The 14,182-nt window shown below is 43.4% G+C and overlaps 1 protein-coding gene across 4 annotated transcripts in view; it reads left to right on the forward strand.

Moving 5' to 3' along the window:
* Positions 1-14,182, forward strand: part of BACH2 (BTB domain and CNC homolog 2) — a 148,461-nt gene that overhangs the window by 33,597 nt on the left and 100,682 nt on the right. For 2 of the 4 annotated variants that reach the window (XM_035323225.1, XM_035323226.1), the window contains exon 2: positions 10,228-10,336. The exons of 1 other annotated variant lie outside the window; for it this stretch is intronic. The gene's annotated coding sequence lies outside the window, so the exon portion shown is untranslated. The remainder of the gene's footprint in view (positions 1-10,227; positions 10,337-14,182) is intronic. One more of the 4 variants, XM_035323227.1, reaches the window with a different exon arrangement.

Here is a 14,182-nt window from a genome sequence, read left to right on the forward strand (position 1 = left end):
TGGTGCACATTGGAAAAATGGAATTTAGTTATTGCAGACCTTTCCCTAAATACTTAGTTTAATTCATTCTGGCCTATGCTGTGTGGTCCTGAGGCTTCACCTTGTCTTCCTGTCACGTCTCCTCAGGTAGGAAGCTGAGATGGGAGCTTTGTGTTCCCTCGGGGCCTTCTCAGTGGCAAGTTGTGCTCCCACAAAATTCGGGGTGTGCTGGCATTTGTGGAAGCTGCCTCGAGCTCACGTGTCTCTGGGGGCTGGTGCAGAAGTGGCTGGGATCAGAAAATGGTAGCAAATGGTATCACAGTCCACATGCCTGTGTTGGGATGTTCATTTTTGTTGAAAAATGGAAAAATGCACAAGGTGTTTTTATACTTAAGAAGTGTCATGATCACATGCAGTTGTAAAAGCTGTTTTACCGCCATAAGTTTGGAAAGGTGAAGTGGCAAAGGGGATGAGTTATGGGGGGTCACCTCAAGGGAGCGCCTATAAAAAAGGACTTTGCAGCTTATTGCTGGGTATTCTGTGTCTAACACTCGCTTTAAGGAAGGGGAACTTCTCAAAATTGGAAGAGTCTAGGTTTTATCGGTGACACTCTTCCTCTGTCCCAGGAGCTGTGTTCTGTCCCAGGGCTCTGGGCTGCAGGAACCCCATGCACGTTGTCTGGGTGGCAGAGGAGATGTCGGCACCTTGCTGGCAGAGCCGGCGGCTGTCGCGACGTGCTGCTGGCCAGCAGTCGCTTTCAGAAAAATGCGGGAAGGCATCCTGGTTACAGCTCTTGGTAGCTGCCAAAATTAGTTTAAAATAGCTTTTACTCATAGAGCGATGTCACAGATCCCTGTTTGAGCTGCTTGGACTTCACCGGGGTTGGAAAATGAGATTCTAAGCAGCGCAGCTTGCTGGGTTTCTTTTTGCTACAGACTTTCATGTCACGCAGTTTTTGTCACACAAATTTCTATTTCAAGCTGTGGGCTACCAGGTGTTCAGCCTAAAGTGTGCCGTCGTTCCAGGACTGAATGTTTGCCCTTCTTTGGCAGTTGGGTTATTGCCCTTTGTGTTGCAGTGATGCCCAGAGGCCGAGTGGTCACGGTGCCTCAACGCAGGCCGATGGCCGCTGCCCTTAAGAGCCTGCAGCCTCCTTCGCTGCTGGGAGTCAAAGCAGCCAGAGTGTCAGCCACTGGGCCACAGCTTTCTGGGGATGGGTAAAGCAGGAAGAAGTCCCAGCCCCATCCCTGGAAGTGCTCGAGGCCAGGTTGGATGAGGCTCTGAGCAACCTGGTGTGGTGGGAGGTGTCCCTGCCCATGGTGGGGGAGTTGGATTTAGATGGCCCGTAAGGTCCCTTCCAACCCAAACCATTCTGGGATTCTGTGAAGTCAGGGGAAGCAGCCAAATGTGCACTGTAAACTGAGTCTATAATGAGGACATCAGCACCACCTTCACCTGAGTCCGCAGATACCTATCCTTATACATTGCAAAGCCTTATAATAAATGCTCCTCGAGTGTAATGGACTGCTTCATTTATCCTTGGCGTACTGCAACGCCAATTGCAGTATGACCAGTGTGAAAACAAGGTGTTAAAACACCGAACAGAGAAATGTGCCCAATCTGGCATCCTTCAGGCCTGTCCTTCCTGGGCTTGGTGCACAGCAGCCCGGGGTGAGGGACAGGGAATAGGGTCCCTGGTTCAGCAAGGAGGTTGAGCCGTAGTAGGGAAGTGCTGGAAAATTCTTCCATATTTATAGTATGTCTTTGAAGTTGAGTGCAGATGGCCTTCTCTGTGGGTGCAAGGTTGGAAAGAAAATGCAAGAAAATGACTGAAAATTCTCAAATAGGTTTCCAAGCAGACTGAGTATTACTGGTAACATAATAAATGACACTCTGGTATGGTTTCTGTGGCATGTGGTCCCAATGACCTAGATGAAACAGTTGTGCCCTTGCCACTTCTGACAAATTGCAGTCTTTGTGAGCTCGTGTAGGTAAAGCCCGATATCCCACCTCACCAGATAGTTCTCCGAAGTCGTGTGTGTGCTGTGTGCAGCACCAGTGTGGGTACAAGCTGAAGGAAAACTTCATTATGTTTGACAGTGCCTTTTTAGCTAAAGTACTGCCATGATTTGCATGACAGCAGTGAATCCCAAAATTGGTTGATTGCCGAGAGAGACTTTAAACTGTGGAGGCAGACATGAGAGATAAAAAAGAATTAAATGCTTAATTAATGAATTTATACTTCCTATTTCTTGGAGCATGACTATTTTTCCCTCTCTCCCCTTTTGTTTATTTTATGGTGCCATGCGTTCAACTGGAATCTGTATAGAAATTTGGTAAAGAAACCCCCCCACACAAAGATGAAGAGGGTTCTGAATCAAATGACCTCCTAGTCAAATATTGGACCTTTTTAATAGGAAAATGCTTTGAGGTACCAACCTATAGAGGTTATTTGGCCAGTGTTCTGAATGCTAATGATGGTGTCCATACAGTCATGCAATTGCTCTTTCTCCTAGGGGCTAAAATGAATCTGATGCCTTAGCTTTAACTTTTTGTGGGAGAACCTCCTCCACTTTCATGGATTTCTTACAACATTTTTCCTTAGAATTATAGTTGTGAACTTTGACATTTCTTTGGTATCTCCTTCTGTTAGTTCCTTGCTTCCCACTTGCTGTTTTAAGTGAAGAGCTGAGTGAGTTACTTCAAAGGAGTAAAACTCTTCATGGTAATGGAGATGCTAACGTGTGACAGTTCTTATGCACCCAAAATGGCAGCAATTGACTTGTAGTTTTTCATATAAACTGATTTTTCACTCAGAAAAGTTTTCACTTAGAGAAGGTAGCTATTAATTACTTATCTATCCATGTTTCAATATGCCACCATCTCGTTAAATAGCTCCCTTGTCTATTTCTTTCTGAAACTATAAAGTACTCTTTTCCGCAGAACAAGCTTGATGACATCTTGACACTTCCCTAATGTTTTCAAATCCTGGTGGGTTTGAGTGAATTATTGGATTTATTTGAACTTCAGATTTGGGGCTTGTAAATATGCAGAGATGAAAGCTAAAAAGTTGACAGAAATGCACTTGCAGTTGGAAGTGCTAGTCTTAGCATAGTTATCTTTGGCAACACCAGCCTCATCAAGTCCAAGAACTCGAGTGATCATAAATCTGTTTTGATACTAGCAATTGTCTGGTAGTCAGTACTACCTCCCTTATTGTTATATTGGACCCTGGGGAAATGTGAAGTGCAAGTCTCTACCCCAGTGTCTCAGCACTAACCAAGCCAAGCATTTGGAGGAGATTCTTATCTTCACATTGCAGGTGGAAGATGGAGCCAAAGTATGAGAACAGGTTGCCTGAGAGGCCTGATGCAGGTGCTAGTTGATGGGGCCTCATCTTCCAAATAACCTCAATGCAGAGTGGCCCTGCCTTCACTGAGCGATACGCTGCTTTTCTCTTTCTGAACAGCAGTGCTGTTACCAACGTGAGAGCTGGAAAGACAAGTCCATGAGAGCTGTGAAGCTTTCTATTATATCATGGCTAAGGGTGATTTCAAGAGATGGTTTCTGGTGTTTTGATAGTCCAAGGATTTGGCTTAGCTGTGGTTTTATTTTAATGAAGGGGTTAGTGTAATGCCATTAGATCTGCGTCCATGTAGCCATTAAGCAAATCATGCAGGTAGATGCCACCTCTTTTGCTCCTACTACTGCCACTTCACTTTCTGAGTATTATGCTGTAGTGTAAAAGCTCCTGACGGACCACTGTCTCCCAGTGAGTGCAGATGTTTGTTCTGTGGCTCTGTGCAGGGGATGATCGGATCAACAGGTATTTAGTTTATAAGTTTCGCCTACTCATTTTGTTTCCTATTAATAACTTTGTGTTTTAATACTATAAATATGCCATGTCATGCATCTGTCTATTTGGGGAGCTAATCCTGTTGAAGTAGGCATCTATTTCAGGAGCAGCCTGGAGAAAGAACAGTATTATTTGAGTCCTATCCTTCGGTATTGTCTGTAATAAGTTATATCGCAAGTATTTGAGTGTTAGTGTAATGTTGGAGTTCAGAAAGGACAGACATTATTTGTTGTGTCAACTCATTAAAAATATTCTGTATGGATTTTTCCGAAAGAATAAGCAGACCGAGCATGGTGGGCCCTGTGCCAGGGAGCATAATGTCCTTGCATGCCAGTAGGTGAAGCTCCAAGTTGGTTTAAAAAGCAACTTTTAAAGGATTTGTCGAGTATCCCTTTAAAAAAAAAAAAAAAAGCTTTGTGTACAGAAGTAGCAAATTAATTCAGTTCTATCAGAAAGTAGGTCAGTGACTGACCTCCTGATAGCATGAGGCAGCAGTTTCTAGCAGAAGTGACAGCTCAGCAGCATGAACCCTCACTGTCTCCAGGAAACTTGTTTTGACAAATGTAAACACATTATATCCTGTATTCCTCTTACTTATTTATTTTCTTGCTGCTGCATTAGAAACCACGAACTGTCACCCTCCATCCCTTTTCTTCACCCTTTCTGGTCCCCAAAGGGAAATGCCTTGTAACATAGCTAATAATTTTTGCAAGGCTGCGTAATGAGTAAGGCGTTCCAGCAGGGTTTTCTTTTTAACAGCTGAATCTGAGCACTGTAAACCAGACTTGACTAAAATCCAAACCAAAGCATTTCTAGTGGTGAGGGAAGCCACTGGGAAGACAGGAACTGGACCGATGTAGGATTGAGTGAGACCTTCACATATACCCACACGCCTCTTCAACATTTGCTCTTGAACGTGAGCGGATGCATTGCTGGTCGGACAGTGCATTGAACATGTCCTCACTGCAGGCCAGCAACTCCTGAAATTGGGATTCTTTTGTAATTTTGGGGTAAGTGCCAAAGGTTTTCCCTGCAGTGTTCCACCACTTTACTCCTTCAGCACACCTGAGAGGACACGGGGTGTATGTTCTTCTTTTCATTGAGTTGTCTTTATCAGCAGGGACAGAAGATGGATCATACACTACCAGTTAACTTCTTTGTTACCTTTCCTGCAATGTTTTCTCCTGGGGAAGTCACTGGGGATGGAAAGGTCAGGAAAAGCTTCCAGCAGTAGTGCTGTATTTTGGCAGGTGAGACCAATCCCTGATCTCTGGAGGTGGTTCTTTCTCTTGGCTCATAATCAGGTTGCATATACAAGGTGGCACCACATGACGTAGATCTGAGGATTTCAGTATGTACTAACCAAATGGTCTGATTTAAGCACTTTTGCTAAAGGTCTCATAAAACTCGGTATCTATAGATTTTCTTTGTTATCTAGTTATTTTTCTGGCATGAGGTGGCTCAGAAACATGCAGAGAATCCTACCATCAGTTCTACAAAAGCCGTACAAAGAGTGATTTTTGCTCCTGTGATAGCTAAGCCTCCAGAGTCCCTCAGCTGTGTGTTGTCATTTAGCTGAATTTTAAAGTTCATTTGTTTGTAAACATTGCGTTACAATAAAAGTTGTATGACATTGTCTAAGCCAGAAGTAGAGACTTGACTTGGGAGCAGCCATTGGAATATATTCGTTAGAAACAAAATGCTGCTAGCTTTGGTGAAGGTTTGATCACAGTAGATGCAAGTCAAGCAAGAAAGCAGATGGATTTATTTAACATAGCCAAAAATGGCTATGAGAAGTTGGGGAAGAAGAGTCCTATTTCAATGAATTACATGTTTTGCTTCTTTGCTAATGCTATAGATAATGCTGGCATTGATTGTTACGCAGCATACAGCAGATGTAATGCTAAGAAAGTTGTGAAAAAATACAGTAATGTATGCAGTTAGAAAAAGACTTAAAGTGAGAGGGAGAGGAGAGGGAGGCCCGTGTGCATGTGTCTGAGTACATTTCTGTACAGGGGCAGACAGTTCCCACTGCCTTTGAGGGGTGCTTGCCGTTTTGATGGAGCCCACAAAAGGGGGAACGTGGATGTTGGCTTTCGCGTGATTAAACTCTTCACAGAGCCACCAGGTTCCTTTTGCTTGCGAGGTCTCGAAGCTGAAGGTGTGCTCCAGAGAGGCACGAAGGAAGATCTGATTCTGTTCCCCACCATTTCATGCTAACAGAGCTATTGCTTCCCAGAGCTACCTCTCCCACACCGGGGAGGGAGAATCAGAAAGGGAATGATGTCTTTGGGCTGTGCTGAGCAGAACTGATGTAGGTTGAGATCCTTTCAGTTCAAGGTAATTCGAGCATCTCAGTCCCTTCTTAAGAACTGGAGCTTTTTTTTGAAGCCCCCACACAGTAGAAAGCTGCAAGGTTTTTTCCCCTTCGCCCAAGTGCTCGCAGGAGGTCCTGCCAGGCTGCCCAGATAAGCTGCTTCCCTGCCTGCTGGTGGGCGGCAGACCTCGGTGTAACAGATATGACGCAGTGACCTTTGCAGCGATGTACAGACGGGTGCAGAGCAGAGACAGGAAAATTACCCACGTCGTAGTCACTGACATCTCTTGCTCTGGGAGAGGAGGGGCTGTCTTAAACCCCAGCATTGTCCTCGCTGCCTGGAACAGTGGTGCCCAGGGAATAAGACAGCTGTACCTCTCCTTTTTTCCTTTCTAGGCAGAGATGTTGTGTCACTCAGTCTACATCACATGCAGGCAGTGACAATACAACTCATTTCTCAGTTTATTTATTGCACTTTACCCCTTCGGCAACATTTGTGCATCACAGAGTCATAGAGTCATTGAATCATTTAGGTTGGAAAAGACCTCTAAGATCATCAAGTCCAAGTGTTAATCATCCAGAGAGCAGGACAGATTCATATGTTCCCTTCTACTTTTGAAATCTTGTGACTTTCTTCTAACACCATGCAGATAGCAATGGGTTGTAGACTGGCCAAGACACTGCCATCCATCCTCCCTGTGCCAAAACCTGAAGGTGTGGAGCAGGGAGGCCGCAGGAGTGTCCCTGTCTGCACTGCCCAGTTGCTGAACTCTTCTTGATTTTCTTGCACTGGCCCTGCCTTGGTTAGAGCAGGCATGTGCTTCTGCATGAGATTTTGCAAGATGTTATTGATGGGGGACAGGAGGTGCCTCTTGATTGCTTTTCTAAATGTACATCAATCTAAGCTAATTAATCATGGATGATATCATTCCAATCAGCAGCACAAGATAATGTCCATCCTGACTGTAATGACGTAAATGTCTCCGCTTCCATTAGATGTACCAGAGAGTAATCTGTGTCGTTTTTCAGAGTAACATCTCAGGTCACAAAGGAATTCTGTACTGGGACATGTGCTGCTTTTCTGCTAGCACGAGTAGGTCCATGGGGAGCTACCAGTTTCCTACATGTGTGTTTTGCAAAAATCTCTATGTTAGTCCACTGCTAACATGAAGTCAAGGTCTCAAAAGCAAATTCACACAGTATTGGTTTCAGTGGCAGTAAAGCCAGTCGAATAGCACAGTGTGAGATTTCTACATTTTAGCAGAAAAAAAAAAAAAAAAAAAAGTTCAGAGAAGGTGCGTGAGGTGTGAGCAAGTGAGTCTGTATGAAATTTCATCCGCTTAATGTTTTGCAGAAGCTCCTTTTGCTTGAGATTACATACCTCGGGTTTTGTAGAGAAATTACAGGCATCACTGCTTGCACTGCTGCAGGCACAGGCGAGGGTGAGTGGATCACCTCTGCAAAGGTGTAAAGTTGCCTTTCTTCAGGGGTCAGGAACCACTCAAAGCATCTCTCCTTTGTATGAATGTTGGGGGGGGGGTGGGGAGGAAATGAATTCCTTGTATTGCAAAGTTAATTTCCTGACGGAATTTCCTTCTCATTCTTGTGCGGTGTGTGCTGCAGAAGGTGATGGAGTTTAATGGGAGCTATCAGTGTTGGCAGGATAGATTGGTGGTGGAAAAAGTGGCTCTTCAGTGCTCCTCATGAAGCCCACTTGGCTGAGAATCTTTATTTCTCTGTGCTGTGTCGTGCTGCCCTAAACTATTTCTAGTGTTTCAACTCCTGCCTGATGCAGGGCCCAGCTTATCTCCCTTTCTTCTCTCTTGCACTGGCAGTCTTCGTGTCCTGCTCATTACTGACGTCGGAGTACATCGGCTTGGGTTCACGTGGATGTCACAGAAGTGCTGGGCAACTTAAAGATAAACCTTAGGAGAGAAGAAAGATGAAGATAACTTCAGGTCATTTTACCTTGACCAAGTGGATGCCTGGCTTATCTCCAGGTTATCTTTGTTTCTCCCCAGCCTTAGCCTAGTTTCTGAGCCATGATTTAGTCCAGGGTGCTGCTAAAGTTTTAAGCTAGCACGGTACTACTGAAACACTTTGCCTTTCAGCCCCAACTGTCTTTGTGTCCATTACCAATTCTACTGTGTAAACAAGACAGATTATTTACCCTGCCCTGACCAAGAAAAGGAGGAGTTAAAATTTAAGAGCCGCCGCGGGCACAAGTGCTGACTAATGGTTACTATCTTGAGTACACGGAAATCGAATTGGACCTCGTCTGATGAACACCACTGCTTTTTTTTTTTTCTTATATAGCAATACAGAAGAATTGAGAAATAAATGCGTTCACTTAAGATAACATTGTGTGACAGCTGAGAACAATTAAAACTCTTACTTGCAGCTATTTTTTTTTCCTTTCTACAGTAGGTGGGTGGCGTCTGCAGCTCTGAGTAGCTGGGTATTTGTCACGGGTCTGATCTTATCGTTCACATGGGAAGAACAACTATCGTGCAGGGTTATTTATTTTACAGCCTTTTCTCCTGGTTTTGCACAACACACAGATCTTGGTAGATGAGAAAGGATATTTTTTTTTTTTCTTACTAGAGTCTTTTTAGCAATAAACACACGCCTAACTGTAAGAGAAAAAAGTTTCACAACCTAGCTTGTTTTGTGAAGCCCAAACATTTGTGAAGCTTACAAACCCTCAAACTTTGCATAATGTGCCCATCCCTGATCTCAAACATGAGGTGGCAGAAGAGGGAAGTGTTACTTTTTTTAACCAACAACTTATGACTGTGTCAACACATGACAATTTGTCAAAGCTTTCTGTAGTGGTGCTGTAAATTAATTTTTAGCATCAGTTGTGAGTGGTAAACACTTTGTGCGGTGTGAACAGCTCTTAGTACAGTGTGAGTTGTCAGCAGCTTGCTATCTACCCTGAAAGAAAAAAAAAAAAATGAAGGAGGGAAGGATGAAAACTCACTTACTAGTACAAAATGGATCTGAGTCTGCAAAAATCAGACATGTAGTGGTATTTTTTGATTCTTCCATACCAGTCAGCTCAACCTTGAAATTTGGTGCTTGCTTTTTCCACTGATAAGAACCTGCCTTCCAGTTTGTGGTCTGGGAAGTCATAACTTTCCATCCTGTGTGCGGAAATAGTGCCTGATAGTGAACAGGTTCTTCTGTTCACTAGGTGCCTGGATGAAGTCAAGCTCTCTCTTTGCTTTTGGGTTTTGCTTTTATTTGCTTGCTTTAAAAGTAGAACATGTCCTGCAAACGTGTGTGCTCCTTTGTCGAGAAGTCTCGTATAAGCGACATAAAATGCTTGGAAAAAAGAAGATGGCAGCCCAAAGAGAAGTAACAGGGGCTGTGCTCCGTCTCTGCCTTGGCTGTCCCCGTGCTGTTTCTCCTTGCCCATCCCAGCCGTTGTGGCAGAGTTCGCAGTGATGGTTCACACAATAGGAGTTGACGTGATGGAAGAAAATGATTTGGTACGAGAAGTCAGGGAATATGTATTGTGGAAAACAACTTTTCAGATACAAACCTATTTTAATCTGTCACTGTAACAGAACAAGCAGTAATAACCTCCCAGCCTAACAATGACTGTTAAGTTGAACATTAATTCGTTCAGTCATTGAATTGCTAACATGTCTAAAACTTACAAGTGAACACCCACTCAAGAGAGAAAAAGAAGTTGGTGCCTGGAGTTCTTGGCCCTGCTGAAATCACCTAGTTTTTGACACTAACGCCAGTATTTCATTTTGTGTTTCCTGAGAATGCTTCAAGTAGAACTAGATGAGAAAAGCAGCTGCGCCAGGTTGTTCGCTGCTTTGATACATTCAACATGTTTTTGTTCTCAAAGCACAGTTGCTCTCAGCTCCAGCCTCCTAGGTCGGCTTTGACTGTGCTTTGGTGCTTGTTCCTGTAAATGGACAACACACTTGAAGCTTGGCATGAGAACTTCATATAGTCCTGCTAAAGCTGGTTTTAACCTGATCATGGTTATAGAAAGAAAAACGACTTTATTTGCGTATTTGCTCACAAAGAATTTTGGTTTTATTTCCTTTTCCAGATATAACTGTAGGTGCTTCTTGTATGAAAGAGCTGAGCCACACCATCCAGTAAACTGTCTAAAGCAGCAGTTGGCTTGCTTGGAAATCTCTTCCAGAACTGTATTGTAAGTAAGTATTTTTGCAAAAGCAGCATAAAATGGTTTCTTTATTCTGGGGGCATTTTCTGGATGTTTTGACTGTTCCTTACAATTTTATAGTTTTACTAATATCTACTAGACAGTAGCAGTGCCCATGAGAACATGAGCTTCAGACTGCCATGTCTGAAGCATTTATTGAGAATCCTTTAAAGGCTTTTTGGTGACTTGCTTTAAAACTCCACAGCACAGTACCTAAACATTTCTAAGAATAGACAGCTACTTATAAGTCTAGAAACAAATCTGGCAAAGTACATATTGATCTATTTTGTCATTTGCCAGTGCAGTATTTCACTCTGTGGCATACATGGTTTTTTTAATGTTCATCCCTGCCTGCATTTGTGTGCTTCAGCATTTTAGCTTTGGGGCATAAAGTGTGATCTGCCTATCTGAATTCAAAATACGTCATGGATAGGTGCCCTAACTGATCCGAAAAGAGCACTGGGTTGTGTCTACCAACATGCTGTGGGTATGGGTAGGGAACCTCAGTGTACTGGGAATGGCAGTAAATTTGGTCAGCTGTCTGTCTCCGTAATGAGCATATGAACAAGACCCAGTTTCAGATTAAAAGCCCTTTGCACTGAGTGCATCTGCATGGCATTGAGAACATGGTTACTCTGAAAATTAGTAACATCATCCTAGAAAACTTAAAGAAGTACACCAAGAAAACCTCACCATGCCATTTTATACAGTTACTTTTGAAAGTATAATCCATTTAGGTGTGTTTGCAACATGAAATTTTACACCTATTTTATTTCTTTTTATATCGCCTTTGTTTTTCTGCTGCTGATGATGCAGGTTATCCTGATATGCAAGGTATTTATGACTTAAGTGTATTTGAAATGGCCTCTGATAGTACAGGCACTTCAGAGAAAAAGGGCAGGAGCATTAATGATTCAGGGCTCAAGTCACTTACAGTTAAGGACATTATACAGGTTGCTCAAACTGCTTAGCACCTTGCAAAATACTCCCTACAGGTTACATTTGCTTTACATGAATCTGTTTAAAAAGGGGAAAAAAAAGTGCTAATTCCAACACTGAGTCCTTGAAACCAAATGGTAAAGCAATTGAGAGCTTGTTTTGGAATAGGTTTGTTTCTGGATTTCTGTTCAGTGTAGTCAACTGGCACGCCTGGATCGCTCCCCAGGTGAGGTTGGGCATGACAAAAATCCTTGACTCAGTTCTGCCAGGTGCCCTGACTGCCGTTTCATCATCACTACCAGCCTACGGGACAACCACTCGGCTTGATTCAACATGTGTGGATGTGAACAAGAGTTTAAAAGGGCATGGTTGCTGCTAGTGGTGCAACACCACTGCTGCGCCTAGTAGACAGTAAGTCAGGGAGTTGCTTGGGGAAAATTCTGCAGAAATTTGGTTTTGGCTGGCATTCCGCCTGTACGTGGTCTGTCTGCTTCTGGAATGTAAGCTCCAACCCAAGCTGGTGGTGTTTCCAGCATGGGAGGCAGGTGCCTGGCACCTCTGGAGAGCTTCTGGTCTTCTCCGACATGGCGGCGCGGCACTTCCTAGCAGGAAGCCCCGCTGCGACCAGGCCCCGGGGTGGCACTGCCCCAGAGCTGTCTGTCAGCGGTGTGGCCATTTTGAGGGGAGCCTCGTTTTACTGCTGTTACCACTGTATTTTCTTACATCATGTGTCACGGTGTTTGAATCCCTGTGGCACCAGGAGCTGAAGCTCTGCGTTTATTTAATTTACCCCGAGGTAGTTGCTGCTTGCTTCATGGACCGGGTTCAGACCTGGTGTCTGAGGTACTGAGGTAGCTGTGCAGTCTCTCTCGGTTATACCAGGTCCCTGAAGGTTTCCCTACTCCACTGTGGCTTTCTGCCTTACGTCCTTCAAATTCAACCACTTTAGTCTGATTAATGGTGCCAAAAGGCCACATACTGTCTCTCTGTGAAGCCTCAAACAGCAGATGCATGCTTTTAAATAGTTAAAAAAACATTAATTATGATTCAAGAATAGTTTTTCCCCATCTATTAAGTAATATCAAGCACTGAATTTTTCAATCAGTAATTGTTTTTCCAGCTGCTGAGTGGGACTAAGTATTAAATATTTTTAGAGGGTTATTTTTGCAGCTGCTCAGCTGATTTAAGCATAGAAGTATTAGATTATTTCATAGGGTTTGACAGCCTTGGGCGCATAATGGGCAAAAGGTAATGACACTCTGTGGTGGAAGTGGAATGATGACATTCTTCTGATGCACCTTGGTTAGTTGTAGATAGTTTGGGCTGCATCCACATGAGCTGAAAATAGCATTCTGGGCACTTTTGAAAGTTCGTGGTTTTGCAGCATTTTCTCACAAATGTCTGTCGTCTTTTTTTCTTTCTTACTATGTTGGTTATTACACACAAGTGGAAATTTGATAATTTTTTCTTCTCCATATCTTTAAACTTCTTGTGTTTCACCCAGTGTGAATTATTTCATGAAATAATGGTTTGACTCATTGCAAATACTATAATACCACAGAATTTTGTCTTAGAAATGTATGTTATGTGCCTTTCACTAGAAGATCTATAGACGTTTTCAAATATCGGTTAAACCATAGATCACGATGACAATGGAAGAGACACTGTTCTTACCCATCAGAGAGACTAGTTAGCTGCTGTACCCTGACTGTAAGTACATTGCTCACATGTACACAGTGATTCATGAGCCTAACTGTTAAAACATTCTAGGCAGTCTCATGCGTTGGCTTACTGGTAGCTTTTCTTGAGCTGATTGCTCATTTTGATGTAACTCTGAGCAACATTGGAGCATTTACTTTGGAACTTACCTTTTTTGTTCATCTCCTTGCTCAGGTTTTCCCACCAGGTCTAGTCTGTTGCCTTACAACACTGCTGTTCGCAGTAAGCATTTGCTGTAATTCTTTGAAACTGTGAATAAGAAACCTCCTTTTGGAAATCACTGATACGTTTTGATCAAGCCATAATTATGAGCACAGAGTACACAAACAAAGGACACTGAACGCTGAGACCTAGAGAGAGGCCTATGTTGGTAGGGGAGAAAACCAAACAGTGAAGGTTAAATTCTGTTTAATGTTCACTTGTGTTTATTTTAAAGCCAAAATAAAAAAGAAGCAGAATAAAAAGCTTCCACAAAGCAGAAGTGTGAGTGAAATGAAACGTAGTGGCTAGACAAATGAAAAAAAAAATAAAATAAAAAACACACCAAACTTAAATTTCAAAGCCCCGGTAGAAAAGGTGGTCTGTTGGCCACCCAGCTTGGACGGGGCACCCAACTGGAACTCATGGTCTGGGTTCAGTTCCCCGCCTCAGTCACAGGTTTCCTGTGCGTTCTCAGGCAACCTCCTTCATCTGCCCCATGACCAACTTCCTCATTTTTAAGACAGAGTTCATCCTTCTCCCTTCCAGAGGTGTGTCAGGAAGGTGAAGCCTATTGGTGCTTCTGAAAGATGTGGATGTTGCAATGGGGAGAACCAGCCTGGGGACTTGCGTGAGTGGGATGAGCTTCCTCACAGAGAAGAATTACCCATGCTTTTTGCATTTTGTTTGTTTAGGAGTAGAGGAAGTGATTTCCAGATCTAGGAAGGTGTTGTTTGCTTTTTTCCCCTTTTTTTGGTCTTTCAGATCTGTTTCTCGTGGAGTTTGGCTCTCCCTGTGCAGCGGCAGGCAGTTGGAATATTCCCTGTCTCTCGCCTTTCTCCTCACAGTCTGCCTCTTCATAGTTTGAGTCATTCCTATCTACTTGACACCCACGACCCACACAAACCCAACTGGATCATGAACGCAGCTTCTGTCATCTCCTGAATTACACAGAGATCTCTTGACATTTAAATATGGTTTT

The sequence above is a fragment of the Oxyura jamaicensis genome, chromosome 3, assembly GCF_011077185.1.
Source record: "Oxyura jamaicensis isolate SHBP4307 breed ruddy duck chromosome 3, BPBGC_Ojam_1.0, whole genome shotgun sequence".
Classification (NCBI taxonomy): domain Eukaryota; kingdom Metazoa; phylum Chordata; class Aves; order Anseriformes; family Anatidae; genus Oxyura; species Oxyura jamaicensis.